Source organism: Pseudophryne corroboree, chromosome 2 (genome assembly GCF_028390025.1).
Source record: "Pseudophryne corroboree isolate aPseCor3 chromosome 2, aPseCor3.hap2, whole genome shotgun sequence".
Classification (NCBI taxonomy): domain Eukaryota; kingdom Metazoa; phylum Chordata; class Amphibia; order Anura; family Myobatrachidae; genus Pseudophryne; species Pseudophryne corroboree.
This window is the reverse complement of record NC_086445.1, coordinates 801,965,828-801,987,562: the sequence shown is the minus strand read 5'-3', so window position 1 is coordinate 801,987,562 and position 21,735 is coordinate 801,965,828. Positions and strand designations below refer to the sequence as shown.

General features: G+C 39.0%; 10 non-coding genes across 10 annotated transcripts; all 10 read left to right on the top strand.

The window, feature by feature from the left end:
- The first annotated feature begins 3,405 nt into the window (after nt 1-3,405).
- On the top strand, nt 3,406-3,618 carry LOC135054071 (small nucleolar RNA U3). The gene has a single exon (XR_010243338.1). It is a non-coding gene; the product is annotated as a small nucleolar RNA U3 (small nucleolar RNA).
- Nucleotides 3,619-4,285: 667 nt separating this feature from the next.
- LOC135053899 (small nucleolar RNA U3) lies at nt 4,286-4,498 on the top strand. The gene has a single exon (XR_010243193.1). It is a non-coding gene; the product is annotated as a small nucleolar RNA U3 (small nucleolar RNA).
- Nucleotides 4,499-5,163: 665 nt separating this feature from the next.
- Nucleotides 5,164-5,376, top strand: LOC135054054 (small nucleolar RNA U3). Its single transcript, XR_010243326.1, has one exon. It is a non-coding gene; the product is annotated as a small nucleolar RNA U3 (small nucleolar RNA).
- Nucleotides 5,377-6,028: 652 nt separating this feature from the next.
- LOC135053949 (small nucleolar RNA U3) lies at nt 6,029-6,242 on the top strand. The gene has a single exon (XR_010243235.1). It is a non-coding gene; the product is annotated as a small nucleolar RNA U3 (small nucleolar RNA).
- A 670-nt stretch (nt 6,243-6,912) lies between these two features.
- On the top strand, nt 6,913-7,124 carry LOC135053926 (small nucleolar RNA U3). Its single transcript, XR_010243215.1, has one exon. It is a non-coding gene; the product is annotated as a small nucleolar RNA U3 (small nucleolar RNA).
- A 1,282-nt stretch (nt 7,125-8,406) lies between these two features.
- LOC135054042 (small nucleolar RNA U3) lies at nt 8,407-8,619 on the top strand. Its single transcript, XR_010243317.1, has one exon. It is a non-coding gene; the product is annotated as a small nucleolar RNA U3 (small nucleolar RNA).
- Nucleotides 8,620-9,274: 655 nt separating this feature from the next.
- Nucleotides 9,275-9,487, top strand: LOC135053982 (small nucleolar RNA U3). The gene has a single exon (XR_010243265.1). It is a non-coding gene; the product is annotated as a small nucleolar RNA U3 (small nucleolar RNA).
- Nucleotides 9,488-17,328: 7,841 nt separating this feature from the next.
- Nucleotides 17,329-17,539, top strand: LOC135054052 (small nucleolar RNA U3). The gene has a single exon (XR_010243324.1). It is a non-coding gene; the product is annotated as a small nucleolar RNA U3 (small nucleolar RNA).
- Nucleotides 17,540-18,192: 653 nt separating this feature from the next.
- On the top strand, nt 18,193-18,406 carry LOC135053989 (small nucleolar RNA U3). The gene has a single exon (XR_010243272.1). It is a non-coding gene; the product is annotated as a small nucleolar RNA U3 (small nucleolar RNA).
- Nucleotides 18,407-19,059: 653 nt separating this feature from the next.
- On the top strand, nt 19,060-19,272 carry LOC135053768 (small nucleolar RNA U3). Its single transcript, XR_010243077.1, has one exon. It is a non-coding gene; the product is annotated as a small nucleolar RNA U3 (small nucleolar RNA).
- The last annotated feature ends 2,463 nt before the right edge of the window (nt 19,273-21,735 follow it).

Below are 21,735 nucleotides of genomic sequence, written 5' to 3'. Positions count from 1 at the left end.
TGGGGAGAGATAAAAGCTCCTCCGTAAGTTCCTGGATGCCAAATCACTGTACTTAGAAATTCTTTACAGTATTACGCATTTGTGTACTAAATAGCACACACAGCTTGTAATCTACAGTGGCAAGTGTTATACTCTGTTCTCAAGGCTACAGCGGCTAGTGTTATCTTTCTAAGTATAATGGTGAGAGATAAAAGCTCCTCCCTAAGTTCCTGGAAGCCAAATCACTGTGCTTAGTGTCTCTGTTCAGTATTTTGTATTTGAGTACTAAATAGCACGAACAGCTTGTTACATACAGTGGCAAGTGTTATCTTTCTAATTATATTTGGGAGAGATAAAAGCTCCTCCCTAAGGTACTGGATGCCAAATCATCCTTAGTATCTCTGTACAGTATTTTACATTTGAGTACTAAATAGCATGAACAGCTTGTAACATGCAGCGGCAAGTGTTTTCCTTCTAAATATAATGGGGAGAGATAGAAGCTCCTCCCTAAGTTCCTAGATGCCAAATCACCATCCTTAGTATCTCTGTACAGTATGTTCTACTAGCGTACTAATTAGCACGAACAGCTGTTAACTGGATGCCAAATCACCGTACTTAGAATCTCTGTACAGTATGTTCTATTAGGGTACTAATTAGCACGAGCAGCTTGTAACGTACAGTGGCAAGTTTAATCTTTCTATGTATAATGGAGAGAGATAAAAGCTCCCCAGTAAGTTCCTGGATGCCAAATCACCGTACTTATTATCTCTGTACAGTATTTTCTATTAGGGTACTAATTAGCTGTTCGTGCTAATTAGTACCCTAATAGAAAATACTATACAGAGATACTAAGGATGGTGATTTGGCAACCAGGAACTTAGGGAGGAGCTTTTATCTCTCTACATTATACATAGAAAGATCAAACCTGCCACTGTACATTACAAGCTGCTCGTGCTAATTAGTACACTAGTAGACGTACTGTACAGAGATACTACGGACAGTGATTTGGCATCCAGGAACTTAGGGAGGAGCTTTTATCTCTCTCCAGTATACTTAGAAAGATTACAGTGGAGAGAGATAAAAGCTCCTCCCTAAGTTCCTGGATGCCAAATCACTGTACTTAGTATCTCTGTACAGTATGTTCTACTAGTGTACTAATTAGCACGAACAGCTTGTAACGTACAGTGGCAAGTTTAATCTTTCTTTGTATAATATAGAGAGATAAAAGCTACTCCATAAGTTCCTGGTTGCCAAATCACCATCCTTAGTATCTCTGTATAGTATTTTCTATTAGGGTACTAATTAGCACGAACAGCTAATTAGTACCCTAATAGAACTTACTGTACAGAGATACTAAGTACGGTGATTTGGCATCCAGGAACTTACTGAGGAGCTTTTATCTCTCTCCATTATACATAGAAAGATTAAACTTGCCGCTGTACGTTACAAGCTGTTCGTGCTAATTAGTACCCTAATAGAACATACTGTACAGAGATACTAAGTATGATGATTTGGCATCCAGTTAAAAGCTGTTCATGCTAATTAGTACACTAGTAGAACATACTGTACAGAGATACTAAGGACGGTGATTTGACATCTAGGAACTTAGGGAGGATCCTTTATCTCTCCATTATACATAGAAAGATTTATCTTGCCACTGTACGTTACAAGCTGTTCATGCTAATTAGTACACTAGAAGAACATACTGGGGACTCGGACTCATACAGTACTTGCATTTCAAAAGCATGGTATTTTCTACCGCCTCCCGCTAGCCCATCGCCCTTCCCCCATGGGATCCTGCACAGGTCATGCAGTAGACAGGGATGGAGTTATTCACATAAACCAGGGCAAAGCTGCAGGAGCGGTTGTATTGTTAAGGTTCTATGCACCATACGGTACACATACAATTCCGTAGCAGGGCAGAATTAAAATGGCTACCGCCTGTGACTCCTTGCCCCATGGAGGCCCTCAGCTATGGAGCAAGTAACAGCACAGATTTTGTAGGTCACGGGGCAATGCTGAAGGAGCGTCAGAATCCCCTAGCTAAAATACACAGGGTCGATAGTGATAAGCAAGGTCTATGCACTTAACAATACCCCAGACCCCATCGCATCACAAAGTGACAAAATGTCCAAGGCACATGCACATCCACCTTGTGTCAGCACTCAGCTATGGAGCGAGTGACGGCATAGGTTTTGCAGGATTCGGGGAAGTGCTGAAGGAGCGTCGGAATCCCCTAGCTAAAACACACAGGGATGAGAGGGTTAAGCGAGGTCTATGCACATAATGCTACAAGGCGGGGGTTCATGTGCCTCAGACATTTTGTCACTTTGTGATGCGATGGGGTCTGGTGCATCGTTATGTGCATAGACCTCGCTTATCCCTATCGACCCTGTGTATTTTAGCTAGGGGATTCTGACGCTCCTTCAGCATTGGCCCGTTCTTTGAACACGGTATTTTCCACTGCCTCGCCCTACCCCCCATCCCACTTTCCCCTTCCCCCATGGGAGCCTGCACAGTTCATGCAGTAGACAGGTAGGGAGTTCCGATCAGGTTACAAGACAAGATTTATGTGAAACCTGTGTGAACCCTTCCAATGAATGTATAACAAAGAAAAAAAATTATAATAAAGTGAATGTCACGGGAACTCAGATGCTCATACTGTACATGTATTTCAAAAGCACGGTGTTTATGTGTTGTACATACTTCCTTTTACACAATTAGTTGCGTCTCCATACACAATCTTGTGTCTGCATACACAAGTGTTTTAACATGTTTGTTTGTGTCTGTATAAACTATTTATTTATATTAAGAACTCTCACCATCTGACCATTGGTCACCATCTATTAACATTACAGTCATCACTGACCATTTGCCAGAGATGTAGATCAATCCGCCGCAATACGATCGAAAGTACTGGATTAGTGGAGCATTAGCCACCCAGTGGTGGAGATGTGTAATGCATGCTGAGTATCTAGAATCGCCTCAACGCGCTTGCCTGTGATTAAACTCAGCAAGCTAAGCTATTGCCTTAGCGTGACTAAACGTCCGTCTAGGCGGAGAATCGGTCAAGATAAAGGTGGCTACATTTGTATATGCAATATAAGAAATTTTGAAGTACCAATACTATTAGTCATTGGTTTCATTGTTAAGTGTTCTGTTTAATATTTTGGATTAAACAAGTTTATATATTCAAAAATGATAACATGTTACCTAATACAAACTTAAAATGTGTCTACTCTCACAGAAAATCATTCAGTATATGATAGTGAATGAATTGTAGTCTGAAAATTTGTGAAGAATGTTATGCAACTGAAAATTGGTTGACAATTTCTATATCAAGTTTTATGAATGGGTCCAAAAATGTCACCATGAGTTAAACGAGGAATTCATATGGCCTAACTAAACCATCAACAAAATGTATTTAAGAGTATACATTCAGGGATTATTTATATAGGCAATGATGGGAGAAATGTGCTTGAAAGTGACCAAACTTGCCAACTACAATGATGAGTTTAAGAGCTCTATTCTCAGCAAGAAAGAAGTTAGTAATTTTGTTTCATGCAGATGTTGTTTGCTTTTAATGACTGTCCTACTTCTTTATAAAGAAGTGGTAAAAGTGTGCTCATTCAGAGTGGCTGATTACACACTTTAAAATCAATTATGGTTAACTTATGTATTATTTAAAACTAAGTTTGTATAAAGTTTAATATGCTTGAAAGAATAAGCATTGATGTTTCAACATTCCTGAATCAGAATGTTATTTATGATACAGTAATAAAAGCAATTTCTGAGAATATATATATTTTTTTCATTTTAAACTGCTTTAAGTTGATCATGTCAATGAGGACTTGAAAAATGTAAACTTTGCTTTCCTTAAAAGAACCTTTGTTTGCAGTGTATTTGTTTAATAATTGTTTAATTCTTTAGCAAATCAGCAATTAATGCAAGCTACTAGTTTATTTTCTATATGCAATATAAGAAATTTTGTAGTACCAATACTATTAGTGCATTGGTTTCATTGTTAAGTGTTCTGTTTAATATTTTGTCTTATACAGGTTTACAGTATATATGCAAAATGATAACATGTTACCTAATACAATCTTAAAATGTTTCTACTCTCACATAAAATCATTCAGTATATGATAGTGAATGAATTGTAGTCTGAAAATTTGTGGAGAATGTTATGCAACTGAAAATTGGTTGACAATTTCTATATCAAGTTTTATGAATGGGTCCAAAAATGTCACCATGAGTTAAAAGAGGAATTCATATGGCCTATCTAAACCATCAACAAAATGTTGTTAAGACCATACTTTCAGGGATCATTTCTATAGGCAATGATGGGAGAAATGTGCTTGAAAGTGTCAAAACTTGCCAACCACCATGATGAGTTTAAGAGCTCTCTTCTCAGCAAGAAGGCAGTTAGTAACTTTGTTTTATGCAGATGTTGTTAGCTTTTGATGATTGTCCAACTTCTTTATAAATAAGTGATAGAATAGGGCTCATTCAGAGTGGTTGAAAACGTATTTTAAAATCAATTATGGTTAACTTATGTGTTCTTTAAAACCAAGTTTGTATGAAGATTAATATGTTTGAAAGAATAAGCATTGATGTTTCAACATTCCTGATTCAGAATGTTTTTTATGATATAGCAATAAAAACAATGTCTAAGAGTATTATTTTACATTTTCATTTTATCCTTCTTTAAGTGGTTCATGTCAATGAGGACTTGAAAAATGTAAAGTGTGCTTTTCTTAAAAGGACCTTTTGTTTGCAGTGTATTTGTTTAATATTTTTTTAATTCTTTAGCAAATCAGCAATTAATGCTAGCCACTAGCTTATTTCCTATATGCAATATAAGAAATTTTGAAGTACCAATGCTATTAGTGCATTGGTTTCATTGTTAAGTGTTCTGTTTAATATGTTGGCTTAAACAAGTTTATATATGCAAAAATGATAACATGTTACCTAATACAATCTTAAAATGTGTCTACTCTCACAGAAAATCATTCAGTATATGATAGTGAATGAATTGTAGTCTGAAAATTTGTGGAGAATGTTATGCAACTGAAAATTGGTTGACAATTTCTATATCAAGTTTTATGAATGGGTCCAAAAATGTCACCATAAGTTAAAAGAGGATTTCATATGGCCTATCTAAACCATCAACAAAATGTAGTTGAGACTATAGTTTCATGGATCATTTCTATAGGCAATGATGGGAGAAATGTGCTTGAAAGTGTCCAAACTCGCCAACCACCATGATGAGTTTAAGAGCTCTCTTTTCAGCATGAAGGTACTCAGCAACTCTGTTTCATGCAGATGTTGTTAGTTTTAGATGACTATCTTACTTCTTAATAAAGAAGTGGTAGAAGAGGGCTTATTCAGAGTGGCTGATTACACACTTTAAAATCAACTATGGTTATTTAAAACTAAGTTTTTATAATGTTTAATATCCTTGAAAGAATAAGCATTGATGTTTCAACATTCCTGAATCAGAATGTTTTTTATGATATAGCAATAAAAGCAATGTCTAAGAGTATTATTTTACATTTTAATTTTATCCTTCTTTAAGTGGTTCATGTCAATGAGGACTTGAAAAATGTAAAGTGTGCTTTCCTTAAAGAACCTTTTGTTTGCAGTGTATTTGTTTAATAATTGTTTAATTATTTAGCAAATCAGCAATTAATGCAAGCCACTAGTTTATTTCCTATATGCAATATAAGAAATTTTGAAGTACCAATGCTATTAGTGCATTGGTTTCATTGTTAAGTGTTCTGTTTAATATTTTGGCTTAAACAAGTTTATATATGCAAAAATGATTACATGTTACCTAATACAATCTTAAAATGTGTCTACTCTCACAGAAAATCATTCAGTATATGATAGTGAATAAATTGTAGTCTGAAAATTTGTGGAGAATGTTATGCAACTGAAAATTGGTTGACAATTTCTATATCAGGTTTTATGAATGGGTCCAAAAATGTCACCATGAGTTAAAAGAGGAATTCATATGGCCTATCTAAACCACCAACAAACTGTAGTTACGATTATACTTTTCGGGGACCATTTCTATAGGCAATGATGGGAGAAATGTACTTGAAAGTGTTCAAACTTGCCAACCGCCATGATGAGTTTAAGAGCTCTATTCTCAGCAAGAAGGCAGTTAGTAACTTTGTTTTATGCAGATGTTGTTTGCTTTTGATGATTGTCCTACTTCTTTATAAAGAAGTGATAGAAAAGGGCTCCTTCAGAGTGGTTGAATATGTATTTTAAATTCAATTATGGTTAACTTATGTGTTCTTTAAAACCAAGTTTGTATAAAGTTTTATATGCTTCAAAGAATAAGCTCGGATGTTTCAACATTCCTGAATCAGAATGTTTTTTATGATATAGGAATAAAAGCAATGTCTAAGAGTATTATTTTACAATTTAATTTTAAACTTCTTTAAGGTTTACATATCAATGAGGACTTGAAAAATTTAAACTGTGCTTTCCTTAAAAGAACCTTTTGTTTGCAGTGTATTAGTTTAATAATTGTTTAATTCTTTAGCAAACCAGCAACTAATGCAAGCCACTAGTTTATTTCCTATATGCAATATAAGAAATTTTGAAGTACCAATACCATTAGTGCATTAGTTTCATTGTTAAGTGTTCTGTTTAATATTTTGGGTTAAACAAGTTTATACTGTATATGCAAAAATGATAACATGTTACCTAATGCAATCTTAAAATGTGTCTACTCTCATAGAAAATCATTCAGTATATGATAGTGAATGAATTGTAGTCTGAAAATTTGTGGAGAATGTTATGCAACTGAAAATTGGTTGACAATTTCTATATCAAGTTTTATGAATGGGTCCAAAAATGTCACCATGAGTTAAAAGAGGAATTCATATGGCCTATATAAACCATCAACAAAATGTAGTTAAGGTTATACTTACAGGGATCATTTCTATAGGCAATCATGGGAGAAATGTGCTTGAAAGCGTTAAAACTTGGCAACCACCATGATGAGTTTAAGAGCTCTCTTCTCAGCATGAAGGTAGTTAGCAACTCTGTTCATGCAGATGTTGTTAGCTTTTGATGACTGTCCTATGTCTTAATAAAGAAGTGGTAGAAGAGTGCTCATTCAGAGTGGCTGATTACACACTTTAAAATCAACTATGGTTATTTAAAACTAAGTTTGTATAATGTTTAATATCCTTGAAAGAATAAGCATAGATGTTTCAACATTCCTGAACCAGAATGTTTTCTTATGATTTAGCAATAAAAAGCAATGTCTAAAAGTATTATTTTACATTTTCATTTTTACCTTAAGTGGTTTATGTCAATGAGGACTTGAAAAATGTAAAGTGTGCTTTCCTTAAAAGAACCTTTTGTTTGCAGTGTATTTGTTTAATAACTGTTTAATTCTTTAGCAAATCAGCAATTAATGCAAGCCACTAGTTTATTTCCTATATGCAATATAAGAAATTTTGAAGTACCAATGCTATTAGTGCATTGTGCAAATAAAATACAAGGGAGGTCTCAGTGCACAAAGGCTTAGCTGCTGGATAGCACCCCCTTCTCCAAAGAAGGTTCCCAAATCCTTCACCACACGTGTCAAAGAAAAAGTATGAGAAAAGGGAACTTATCCTGCGCTCCACAATGAATAGTCGCTTCAAAAGGTCCCAGAGTTAATTGCAAACTCATGCGAATGTCATAAAAAAGAAAAAGATTTTGTATGCATAGTGAAGTACAGTTTTAATCATATGTATAACACAAATTCATCAAGCATAAAAAAATCCCTCAAGTATTAAAATTCCATATATTATCCAATAGGATATATAGCAGCACTGGAAATGACAATGATTTTAAAACACAGTGTGCATTGAAATAGCAGCATATGGAACTGGGGTGGGGAGTGGTGAGGAAATTACCAGATAGTGTGAACTGTATACACAGTTCCAAGCCAGCTTGCGGGCTTAATTGGTGCAGGGAAACCCGGGAATCCCCTGTGCCTCGCTGTACTGGAATGGAAAGTTCCTCTCCTGCTACCCTCCTCAGCGTCCTGTAATCACCGATGCGTTTCTACCTCTAACAGAGGTCTTTTTCAAGGTTCAAAGCTGGCTTTGAACTGACTATTAGTGCATTGGTTTTATTGTTAAGTGTTCTGTTTAATATTTTAGCTTAAACAAGTTTATATATGCAAAAATGATAACATGTTACCTAATACAATCTTAAAATATGTCTACTCTCACAGAAAATCATTCAGTATATGATAGTGAATGAATTGTAGTCTGAAAATTTGTGGAGAATGTTATGCAACTGAAAATTGGTTGACAATTTCTATATCAAGTTTTATGAATGGGTCCAAAAATGTCACCATGAGTTAAAAGAGTAATTCATATGACCTATCTAAACCATCAACAAAATGTAAATAAGACTATACTTTCTGGGATCTTTTCTATAAGCAATGATGGGAGAAATGTGCTTGAAAGTGTCCAAACTTGCCAACCACCATGATGAGTTTAAGAGCTCTCTTTTCAGCATAAAGGTACTCAGCAACTCTGTTTCATGCAGATGTTGTTGGTTTTTGATGACTGTCCTACTTCTTAATAAAGAAGTGGTAGAAGAGGGCTTATTCAGAGTGGCTGATTACACACTTTAAAATCAACTATGGTTATTTAAAATTAGGTTTGTATAATGTTTAATATGCTGGAAAGAATAAGCATTGATGTTCCAACATTCCTGAATCAGAATGTTTTTTTTATGATATAGCAATAAAAGCAATGTCTAAGAGTATTATTTTACATTTTAATTTTAACCTTCTTTAAGTGGTTCATGTCAATGAGGACTTGAAAAATGTAAAGTGTGCTTTCCTTAAAAGAACCTTTTGTTTGCAGTGTATTTGTTTAATAATTGTTTAATTCTTTAGCAAATCAGCAATTAATGCAAGCCACTAGTTTATTTCCTATATGCAATATAAGACATTTTGAAGTACCAATGCTATTAGTGCATTGGTTTCATTGTTAAGTGTTCTGTTTAATATTTTGTCTTAAACAAGTTTATATATACAAAAATGATAACATGTTACCTAATACAATCTTAAAACGTGTCTACTCTCACAGAAAATCATTCAGTATATGATAGTGAATGAATTGTAGTCTGAAAATTTGTGGAGAATGTTATGCAACTAAAAATTGGTTGACAATTTCTATATCAAGTTGTTTGAATGGGTCCAAAAATGTCACCATGAGTTAAAAGAGGAATTCATATGGCCTATCTAAACCATCAACAAAATGAAGTTGAGACGATACTTTCAGGGATCATTTCTATAGGCAATGATGGGAGAAATGTGCTTGAAAGTGTCCAAACTTGCTAACCACCATGATGATTTTAAGAGCTCTATTCTCAGCAAGAAGGCAGTTAGTAACTTTGTTTCATGCAGATGTTGTTTGCTTTAGATGATTGTCCTACTTCTTTATAAAGAAGTGATAGAAGAGGGCTCATTCAGAGTGGTTGAATATGTATTTTAAAATCAATTATGGTTAACTTATGTGTTCTTTAAAACCAAGTTTGTATGAAGTATAATATGCTTGAAAGAATAAGCACTGATGTTTCAACATTCCTGAATCAGAATGTTTTTTATGATATAGCAATAAAAGCAATGTCTAAGAGTATTATTTTACAATTTAATTTAACCTTCTTTAAGTTGTTTATGTCAGTGAGGACTTGAAAAATTTAAACTGTGCTTTTCTTAAAAGAACCTTTTGATGGCAGTGTATTTGTTTAATAATTGTTTAATTCTTTAGCAAATCAGCAACTAATGCAAGCCACTAGTTTATTTCCTATAAGCAATATAAGAAATTTTGAAGTACCAATGCTATTAGTGCATTGGTTTCATTGTTAAGTGTTCTGTTTAATATTTTGGCTTAAACAAGTTTATACTGTATATGCAAAAATGATAACATGTTACCTAATACAATCTTAAAATGTGTCTACTCTCACAGAAAATCATTCAGTATATGATAGTGAATGAATTGTAGTCTATATCAAGTTTTATGAATGGGTCCAAAAATGTCACCATGAGTTAAAAGAGGAATTCATATGGCCTATCTAAACCATCAACAAAATGTAATTAAAACTATTCTTTCAGGCAATGATGGGAGAAATGTGCTTGAAAGTGTCCAAATTCGCCAACCACCATGATGAGTTTAAGAGCTCTATTCTCAGGAAGAAGGCAGTTAGTGTTAGGTGCCGCGGTTCGTGGCGCCGCTCGGTCTGCTTCCGAGCAACGCTCACGGCCACCGCACCTGCCTCCTTGCCCGCCCGGCGCCTAGCAACGCCAGGACGCCGTGCGCTCTGTAGCCGACGGGTCCCTGGCAACGCTAGGACGCCGGGCGTCCTCAGCCATTGGGTCCATAGCAACGGGCTCGCCATTGGCGGACCGCGTTCCCTGTTGCCAGATAGGATTGATTAGTTGCTTGTGCAGCAGGGCAGCTGCACGGCAACTAGTAATTAGGGTCTGGGGGCTGGTCTTGCTGGCCCTCCTGTCATTGGCCAGCAGGGTCTTTTTATGGGAGCCAGCACACTGCAGCCTCGCCGGTAATAGCTTCCTGTATGCTGTTCCTGCCTTGCTACGTCTGTTCCTGGTCAGCTGTATCTGGTCGATCCTGCTCCCTGTGCTCCTGAGTTCTGGAGTTCTGAAGCCGGTCCTGGGAATCCTTCCTGTCCAAGTGAACCTGTTGCGGTCATCTGGGGGTTCTCGCTTGTTGGGGTTCTCTCCTGGTTTTGTGAGTAGCGGCTCCTGCCGCGTGTTGCGGCCTAGGCCGCTTAGTCCCTGTTTTACTTTTGTATTGGTGGTTTTTGCGGAGGTTTCCGCTTTTCACTGTCCTCCACGGAACTCGGCGGTGCCGTGTGGGGGAGTGGACAGTGGTATCTTTTGTTGTTCTTTTCCTTTGGCGGCGTGCCGCACATATATTTAGTTTTAGGGTAGTTAGTAGCCCCTAGCTTCTGTTTGCTTTAGTTAGAGGTCCCCTTGTTATTATCCTGTCTCGGTTCATGCCTTGTCGCACTCTAAGACCTGGGGGCATCGGGGTTGGGCAGACCTAATCCGCCCTTCAAACACGGCTGCCGTGGGCCCAAGAAACCATAGTCACTCAGGCGTGAACTGACCACACGGGTAAAACAACGAAGGTAGGGTGCTAGGGGCTATTCCCGTACCATCCCTTATTTCAGCGTCACGTCCTGGTGCTCTGGACTCTCTACACAACATCTCCCTAGTTCTGAGCATCAGGAACGTAACATTATCACCGGCCAAAAAAAAAAAAGAATATTGAGAGTTATTTGTTTTTGGTGGGCCTTGAAATTTGGCCTCATGAATCCGGCAGTATTAGGACCGAATCCCAGACAGCTTTTGGCCAACCAGATTCAGGAACTAACTCAGATGGTTCAGGATCTTACTCTTCGGGTGAGATCGCAGGAAGATCTTTTGCGAGTATGATTCCTGAACCAAAGTATGATTCCTGAACCAAAGATGCACCTTCCTGACCGTTTTTCAGGTAACCGAAAGGATTTTTTTAATTTCAAGGATCTTGTAAGCTTTACTTTCTTTTAAGGCCCCGATCCTCTGGTACTGAGTCTCAACGGGTCAGGATTGTGATGTCCTTACTACAAGGCGATCCGCAAACCTGGGCTTTTGGGTTAAAAGCCGATGATGTTGCCTTGCTATCTGTAGATGCCTTTTTTAAGTCTCTAGGCCTTTTGTACGATGACCCTGATAGAGAAGCGTTGGCTGAGAGCCACCTGCGTGCACTTAAGCAAGGGAAAAATCCAGCAGAGGCATATTGTACCGAGTTTCGCCGTTGGTCGAACGACTGTGGCTGGAATGACCCGGCCCTGTGCAGTCAGTTTCGCCTCGGTTTGTCTGAAGTTATTAGACAGTCTCCTGCAGTACCCCGCTCCAGAGATTTTAGACAAACTCATGGAGCTTGCTATTAAAATTGATCGTTGTCTCCGGGAGCGGAGGGCTGAAAGATGAGCTAGTTTCAGGCCTATTCCATGTGTGTATACTTTCCCTGAGGATGTCGAGGAGCCCATGCAAATGGGTCTCTCCCGGTTGTCCCCAGAGGAAAGAACCAGAAGGCTAAATTCTGGTCTTTGCTTGTATTGTGGTGAAAAGGGACATATCGCACGTAATTGCCCGAATAAGCAGGGAAACGCTCTGACCCAGTGAATTGTGAGGGGGTTCACTTGGGTCTGCAGTTGATCTCCTCTAATGATTCCTTATTAGTTCTTGTAAAAATTTCCTTTGGTAGCCTCAGTTCGTTGGTGTCGGCCTTTGTCGACAGTGGAGCTGCGGGAAATTTAATGGATCTTGGTTGGGCTCAGGCTTTGGGCGTTCCACAGATACCTTTGGTAAAATGTATCACCATGCACGGCTTGGATGGTGGTCCGCTTTCTAATGGGGTAATCACTCACCGAACACCTCCAGTACAACTGACAGTGGGGCCCTACATTCGGAGAAAATCGAATTTTACCTTACCCATTGTCCGGCTGTCCCCATAGTTTTGGGTCACCCCTGGCTTGCCTTTCATAATCCCACCATAGATTGGCGGTCTGGGGAGATTTACCGATGGGGTCCCTTTTGTGTGAAGGAATGTATTTCCCGTCCAGTCCGGGTTGCGGCAGTCACCCCAGAACTTATTCCTTTGGAATATCAGGACTTTGCCGACGTTTTCTCCAAGGGTAATGCGGATATTCTGCCTCCTCATCGGTCCTATGACTGCGCTATAGACTTAGTTCCCGGTGCCTCTTTGCCTAAGGGGAGACTATATGACCTGTCTGGGCCGGAAACTACGGCAATGAATGATTATGTACAGGAGAGCCTAAAAAAAGGCTTCATTAGGCCCTCGAAATCTCCATTGAGTGCAGGGTTCTTTTTTGTTGAGAAAAAAGATGGGTCGCTCAGACCATGTATTGATTATCGGGCTCTGAATAAAATTTCTGTTAAAAACACCTACCCCTTGCCACTGATTTCAGTACTGTTTGATCAGCTCCGGACTGCCGTTATCTTTTCCAAGATCGATCTTAGAGGGGCTTACAATCTCATCCGAATAAAATCTGGGGATGAGTGGAAGACGGCTTTCAGCACACAGTCGGGACATTATGAATACCTGGTGATGCCGTTTGGGCTGTCTAATGCTCCTGCTGTATTTCAAGATCTCATTAACGATGTCCTTCGCGACTTTCTAGGAAAGTTCGTAGTCATTTATGTAGATGACATTTTGATTTATTCTGAGTCTTTTGAACAACATATTACCCATGTGTGACTGGTCCTTCAGAAGTTACGGGAAAATCATTTATACGCCAAACTGGAGAAATGTGATTTCCACATCACAGAAGTGTCCTTCCTGGGATATATTATTTCTCCTAAGGGGTTTTTCATGGAACCAAAAAAACTCCAGGCCATCCTAAATTGGGCACAACCCACGAACTTAAAAGCAATTCAGCGCTTTTTAGGGTTTGCAAATTACTATAGACGTTTTATTCATACCTTCTCAGATTTGGTTGCTCCTATTGTGGCATTGACTAAAAAAGGAGCGGACCCTTCCAATTGGTCGCTTGAAGCCAAGTCTGCCTTTCTGGCCTGAAAGCAGGCCTTTGTCTCAGCTCCAGTACTCAGACACCCTCACCCGGATCTCCCCTTTATTGTCGAGGTAGATGCCTCAGAGGTTGGAGTGGGGGCTATCCTTTCTCAGGAAGACCCGGAGTCTCGGGAATTGCACCCATGTGCCTTCATGTCCAGAAAATTCTCCTCCGCAGAATCCAACTATGATGTTGATAATCGAGAATTGTTGGCAGTTAAATGGGCTTTCGAGGAGTGGAGGCACTGGCTGGAAGGAGCAAGGCATACCATTACAGTGTTTACTGACCACAAGAACCTGCAGTATATTGAGTCAGCTAAACGGCTTAATGCTCGACAGGCACATTGGGCGCTGTTTTTTACTCATTTCAGGTTTATTATCACCTTCAGGCCCGGTTCCAAGAATACAAAAGCCGATGCCCTGTCACGTTGTTTTCTTCCGGTTCACAATAACCACCCGGCTACTACCCCCATAGTCCCATCGTCTGTCATCCGGGCTGGCCTCACACAGGATTTATTTACACAGCTAGTCCAGCTTCAGCAGCAGGCTCCCAAAGTCACTCCTGCAGATCGTCTCTTCGTCCCTGAATTTCTGAGAGGCACTGTTCTAGCTGAGTTTCATGATAATAAGGTTTCTGGTCATCCGGGTATAACTAAGACCTTGGAGTTAATCTCTCGCTCAGTGTGGTGGCCTAATCTTTCTAAAGATGTAAGGGAATTTGTCCGTTCCTGTCAGGTTTGTGCTCAGTACAAGGTATCTCGATCATTGCCGGTCGGGCAACTCATGCCTTTAGCCGTTCCTCTCAGGCCATGGTCACATATATCCATGGATTTCGTGGTGGACCTTCCTCTTTCAGCTGGATTTCGAGTCATTTGGGTGGTAGTAGACCGTTTTAGTAAGATGGCCCACTTAATTGCTCTCCCCCGATTACCCTCTGCTCAAGGGTTGGCAGTTTTATTTCTCCGCCATGTGTTCAGGCTCCATGGTTTACCCAGGGATATTGTCTCTGATCGGGGACCGCAATTCATCACCCGTTTCTGGAAACGTTTTTGTGCCTCATTAAATATGAAACTCTCTTTAACATCTGGGTACCATCCACAGTCTAATGGACAAACTGAACGTGTTAATCAGTCGTTAAAACAGTATTTACGGCTATATTCGGCCAAACTTCAGAATGATTGGTCTGAATTTCTTCCTTTGGCCGAGTTTGCCTATAATAACTCTTGTCATTCTTCCACCAAGGAGTCCCCATTCTTTTCGGTCTTGGGCTTTCATCCTAGAGCCAATTCTTTTTACCCTCATTTTCCAGTCTCCTCGTTGACCTTAACTTCCCGTCTCAGAATGATTTGGAAAAAGGTGCACCCTGCCCTTAAGAAGGCTGCCTTCCGAGAAAAAAAAATTCTGATAGGTTCCGACGCCCATGCATTTTTAAGGTGGGAGATAAGGTGTGGTTGTCAACCCGCAACATCAAGCTCCGACAATCCTCGGCTAGATTGGGACCCAAATTTATTGGACCGTTCCTTATCATTAAGAAGGTCAACCCAGTTGCTTTTCGGCTACGCTTGTCTAAATCACTCAAAATTGGCAATACTTTTCACTGTTCCCTTCTGAAGCAGTATTTTTCTTCCAGGAGATTCCCTCGAAAGACTTCCCAGGGTAGACCTCCGGTGGATGTTCAGGGGCAACAAGAGTTCTTGGTGGAGAAGGTTTTAGATTCCAAAGTTTCTCGGGGCCGGCTTTATTTTTTGGTTCACTGGAAAGGCTATGGCCCGGAAGAAAGGTCTTGGGTCCTGGATAACGATTTACATGCCCCTAAACTTAAGAGATTATTCTTTCAGGAATTTCCTCAGAAACCCGGCTTTAGGGTTTTTTTTAACCCCTCCTCAAGGGGGGGTACTGTTAGGTGCCGCGGTCCGCGGCGCCGCTCGGTCTGCTTCCGAGCGACGCTCACGGCCACCGCACCTCCCTCCCTGCCCGCCCGGCGCCTAGCAATGCCAGGACGCCATGCGTACTGTAGCCGCCGGGTCCCTGGCAACGCTAGGATGCCGGGCGTCCTCAGCCACTGGGTCCATTGCAACGGGGACGCCATTGGCGGACCGCGTTCCCCATTGCCAGATAGGATTGATTAGTTGCTCGTGCAGCAGGGCAGCGGCACGGCAACTAGTAATTAGTGTCTGGGGGCTGGTCTTGCTGGCCCTCCTGTCATTGGCCAGCAGGGTCTTTTTATGGGAGCCAGCACACTGCAGCCTCGCCGGTGATAGCTTCCTGTATGCTGTTCCTGCCTTGATACATTTGTTCCTGGTCAGCTGTATCTGGTCGATCCTTCTCCCTGTGCTCCTGAGTTCTGGAGTTCTGAAGCTGGTCCTAGGAATCCTTCCTGTCCAAGTGAACCTGTTGCGGTCATCTGGGGGTTCTCGCTTGTTGGGGTTCTCTCCCGGTTTCGTGAGTAGCAGCTCCTGCCGCGTGTTGCGGCCTAGGCCGCTTAGTCCCTGTTTTACTTTTGTATTGGTGGTTTTTGCGGAGGTTTCCGCTTTTCACTGTCCTCACCGGAACTCGGCGGTGCCGTGTGGGGGAGTGGACAGTGGAATCTTTTGTTGTTCTTTTCCTTTGGCGGGGTGCCGCACATATATTTAGTTTTAGGGTAGTTAGTAGCCCCTAGCTTCTGTTTGCTTTAGTTAGAGGTCCCCTTGTTATTATCCTGTCTCGGTTCACGCCTTGTCGCACTCTAAGACCTGGGGGCATCGGAGTTGGGCAGACCTAATCCGCCCTTCAAATGCAGCTGCCGTGGGCCCAAGAAACCATAGTCACTCAGGCGTGAACTGACCACATGGGTAAAACAACGGAGGTAGGGTGCTAGGGGCTATTCCCGTACCATCCCTTATTTCAGCGTCATGTCCTGGTGCTCTGGACTCTCTACACAACATCACCCTAGTTCTGAGCATCAGGAACGTAACAGTTAGTAACTTTGTTTCATGCAGATGTTGTTTGCTTCTGATGATTGTCCAACTTCTTTATAAAGCAGTGATAGAAGAGGGCTCATTCAGAGTGGTTGAATACGTATTTTAAAATCAATTATGGTTAACTTATGAGTTCTTTAAAACCAAGTTTGTATAAAGATTAATATGTTTGAAAGAATAAGCATTGATGTTTCAACATTCCTGAATCAGAATGTTTTTTATGATATAGCAATAAAAATAATGTCTAAGAGTATTATTTTACATTTTAATTTTAACCTTCTTTAAGGTGTACATATCAATGAGGACTTGAAAATTTTAAACTGTGCTTTCCTTAAAAGAACCTTTTGTTTGCAGTGTATTTGTTTATTAATTGTTTAATTCTTTAGCAAACCAGCAACTAATGCAAGCCACTAGTTTATTTCCTATATGCAATATAAGAAATTTTGAAGTACCAATGCTATTAGTGCATTGGTTTCATTGTTAAGTGTTCTGTTTAATATTTTGGCTTAAACAAGTTTATATATGCAAAAATTATAACATGTTACCTAATACAATCTTAAAATAAGTCTTCTCTCACAGAAAATCATTCAGTATATGATAGTGAATGAATTGTAGTCTGAAAATGTGTGGAGAATGTTATGCAACTGGAAATTGGTTGACAATTTCTATATCAATTTTTATGAATGGGTCCAAAAATGTCACCATGAGTTAAAAGAGGAATTCATATGGCCTATCTAAACCATCAACAAAATGTTGATAAGGTTATATTTTCAGGGATCTTTTTATAGACAATCATGGGAGAAATGTGCTTGAAAGCGTTAAAACTTGCCAACCACCATGATGAGTTTAAGATCTTTCTTCTCAGCATGAAGGCAGTTAGCAACTCTGTTCATGCAGATGTTGTTAGCTTTTGATGAATGTCCTACTTCTTAATAAAGTAGTGGTAGAAGAAGGCTCAGTCAGAGTGGCTGATTACACACTTTAAAATCAACTATGGTTATTTAAAACTACGTTTTTATAATGCTTATTATCCTTGAAAGAATAAGCATTGATGTTTCAACATTCCTGAAACAGAATGTTTTTTATGATATAGCAATAAAAGCAATGTCTAAGAGTATTATTTTACATTTTAATTTTAACCTTCTTTAAGTGGTTCATGTCAATGAGGACTTGAAAAATGTAAAGTGTGCTTTCCTTAAAAGAACCTTTTGTTTGCAGTGTATTTGTTTAATAATTGTTTAATTCTATTGCAAATCAGCAACTAATGCAAGCCACTAGTTTTTTTCCTATATGCAATATAAGAAATTTTGAAGTACCAATGCTATTAGTGCATTGGTTTCATTGTTAAGTATTCTGTTTAATATTTTGGCTTAAACAAGTTTATATATGCAAAAATGATAACATGTTACCTAATACAATCTTAAAATGTGTCTACTCTCACAGAAAATCATTCAGTATATGATAGTGAATGAATTGTAGTCTGAAAATTTGTGGAGAGTGTTATACAACTGAAAATTGGTTGACAATTTCTATATCAAGTTTTATGAATGGGTCCAAAAATGTCACCATGAGTTAAAAGAGGAATTCATATGGCCTATCTAAACCATCAACAAAATGTAATTAAGACTATACTTTCAGGGATTTTTTTCTGTAGGCAATGATGGGAGAAATGTGCTTGAAAGTATCCAAACTCGCCAACCACCATGATGAGTTTATGAGCTCTCTTCTCAGCATGAAGGTACTTAGCAACTCTGTTTCATGCAGATGTTGTTAGCTTTTGATGACTGTCCTACTTCTTAATAAAGAAGTGGTAGAAGAGGGCTTATTCAGAGTGGCCAAATACACACTTTAAAATCAACTATGGTTATTTAAAACTAAGTTTGTATAATGTTTAATATCCTTGAAAGAATAAGCATTGATGTTTCAACATTCCTGAATCAGAATGTTTTTTATGATATAGCAATAAAAGCAATGTCTGAGAGTATTATTTTACATTTTAATTTTAACCTTCTTTAAGTGGTTCATGTCAATGAGGACTTGAAAAATGTAAAGTGTGCTTTCCTTAAAAGAACCTTTTGTTTGCAGTGTATATGTTTAATAATTGTTTAATTCTTTAGCAAATCAGCAATTAATGCAAGCCACTAGTTTTTTTCCTTTATGCAATATAAGAAATTTTGAAGTACCAATGCTATTAGTGCATTGGTTTCATTGTTAAGTGTTCTGTTTAATATTTTGGCTTAAACAAGTTTATATATGCAAAAATGATAACATGTTACCTAATACAATCTTAAAATGTGTCTACTCTCACAGAAAATCATTCAGTATATGATAGTGAACGAATTGTAGTCTGAAAATTTGTGGAGAATGTTATGCAACTGAAAATTGGTTGACAATTTCTATTTCAAGTTTTATGAATGGGTCCAAAAATGTCACCATGAGTTAAAGGAGGAATTTATATGGCCTATCTAAACCATCAACAAAATGTAATTAAGACTATTCTTTCAGGGATCTTTTCTATAGGCAATGATTGGAGAAATGTGCTTGAAAGTGTTCAAACTCGCCAACCACCAAGATGAGTTTAAGAGCTCTCTTCTCAGCATGAAGGTACTTAGCAACTCTGTTTCATGCAGATGTTGTCAGCTTTTGATGACTGTCCTACTTCTTAATAAAGAAGTGGTAGAAGAGGGCTTATTCAGAGTGGCTGATTACACACTTTAAAATCAACTATGGTTATTTAAAACTAAGTTTGTATAATGTTTAATATCCTTGAAAGAATAAGCATTGATGTTTCAACGTTCCTGAATCAGAATGTTTTTTATGATATAGCAATAAAAGCAATGTCTAAGAGTATTATTTTACATTTTAATTTTAAACTTCTTTAAGTGGTTCATGTCAATGAGGACTTGAAAAATGTAAAGTGTGCTTTCCTTAAAAGAACCCTTTGTTTGCAGTGTATTTGTTTAATAATTGTTTAATTCTATTGCAAATCAGCAACTAATGCAAGCCACTAGTTTTTTTCCTATATGCAATATAAGAAATTTTGAAGTACCAATGCTATTAGTGCATTGGTTTCATTGTTAAGTGTTCTGTTTATTATTTTGGCTTAAACAAGTTTATATATGCAAAAATGATAACATGTTACCTAATACAATCTTAAAATGTGTCTACTCTCACAGAAAATCATTCAGTATGGACTGACTACGCTGCTTTAGCTGCGACATTTGACATATTTGATAACCCTGACGGTAGACCGACATGGAGACTTAACGAAACCCTATTGAAGATCCCTAAGTTTCAGGACTTAATTAAAACTAAGCTTCAGGAATATTTTGACTTTAATGTAGAAGACGACTGCAGTATAGCTACGATATGGGAAGCCCATAAGGCGGTGGTTCGAGAATCCATTATTCAATTTGCGTCCCGCCGTAAGAGAAGCCAGGAAACTCAAATTGCTCTGTTAACAGACACCATTGCAACGCTAGATCGGGAACACAAACGCACACACTCTAAGAAAACACTAGCCGAACTTTCTAAGGCTCGTGATGATCTACAATCTCTTTTGGCGGAAAATATTGAGCGCTCACTTCGATGGGCTAATCAATCGTTTTACGACAAAAGCAACAAGGCTCATACTTTGTTGGCTAATCGCTTACGTGCCAAGAAGGCTAACCAATGCATCCATATTATTAAAGAACCCTCAGGCAACGTTACCTATGACCCCAAGAAAATTAATGGTATCTTTTCTGATTATTATAAAGCACTCTATAACCTTGACCCCCCGTCCGACCCCTTGACACATGCCGACCAGGCTCAACATTATCTAGATTCGTGCGCTCTTCCTCGTTTAGACGAGGCAACTAACTCTGCTCTCAATGCTAATATTTCTGCTGAAGAAATTGAAGCTGCACTAAAAACCCAGAAACCTTCTAAGGCCCCAGGCCCGGATGGCTACACGATGATATTCTACAAAACTTTCGCCCCTCAGCTCATTCCTCATATGGTCATCTTGTTTAACAAAATAATGCAGGGCACTCCTTTTCACACTGACTCCACGAACTCCCGCATTATAGTAATCCCGAAACCCGGAAAGGATCCCTCGTATTGCTCAAATTATAGACCCATCTCTTTGATAAATACTGATCTCAAGCTTTTTGCCAAAGTACTGGCGACTCGCCTAAATGCTGTGTTGCCGTCATTAATTGACCCTGATCAAGTGGGATTTATTCCCGGCCGCCAGGCCTCGGACAACACCAGACGTATTGTTAACTTAATTCATCATATAAACTCGACGAAAACACCAGCGATTGCCTTGGTGCTTGATGCCGAAAAGGCGTTTGATCGCATCTCTTGGCCTTTTATGTTTTCTACATTATCTACGTTTGGCCTCCATGGTCATTTCATCACTGCAATAGCGGCCCTCTATTCTAACCCCTCATCTACGGTCCTGACTAATGGATTAAGCTCACCTCGGTTTAGTTTGAAGAATGGCACTCGACAGGGCTGCCCTCTCTCACCCCTACTTTTTGCTTTATGTATTGAACCTCTCGCAGCCCGTATTAGGCTCAACGCTGATATTAGGGGTGTTACTGTGGGACAGAGCTCGTATAAAATATCTCTGTTTGCGGATGACGTCCTCTTGACTCTTTCTAACCCTCTGATCTCTCTTCCTAATTTACAGAAAGAACTACTTTTGTATGATTCCCTCTCTGGTTATAAAATAAATCATACCAAATCTGAGGCCCTCGCGTTTAATGTTTCATCCCATACTAATTTGATTTTAACCTCCTCTTTCCCCTTTCTCTGGAGACCCTCTGCTATCAAATACCTTGGCATATTTATCACTAAATCCTACTCTAGCCTCTATCAGGCTAATTATGTTCCTATAATTAAAACTCTCACTCAAGACCTAGATAAATGGGATCGGTTATACATTTCATGGATTGGACGGATTAACGCCCTAAAAATGAATTTCCTTCCCGTATTCTTTATCTGTTCCAGACCATTCCGATAATGGTGCCCCGAAAGACTTTGGCTTCCCTGCAGACCCTGTGCAACAAATTTATTTGGGCTCATCGTAAATCTCGATTAAGACGAACCTTGTTGACCAAGAGTACAACTTCTGGCGGCTTGGGATATCCTAATCTTCAGGCTTATTTTAACGCCTG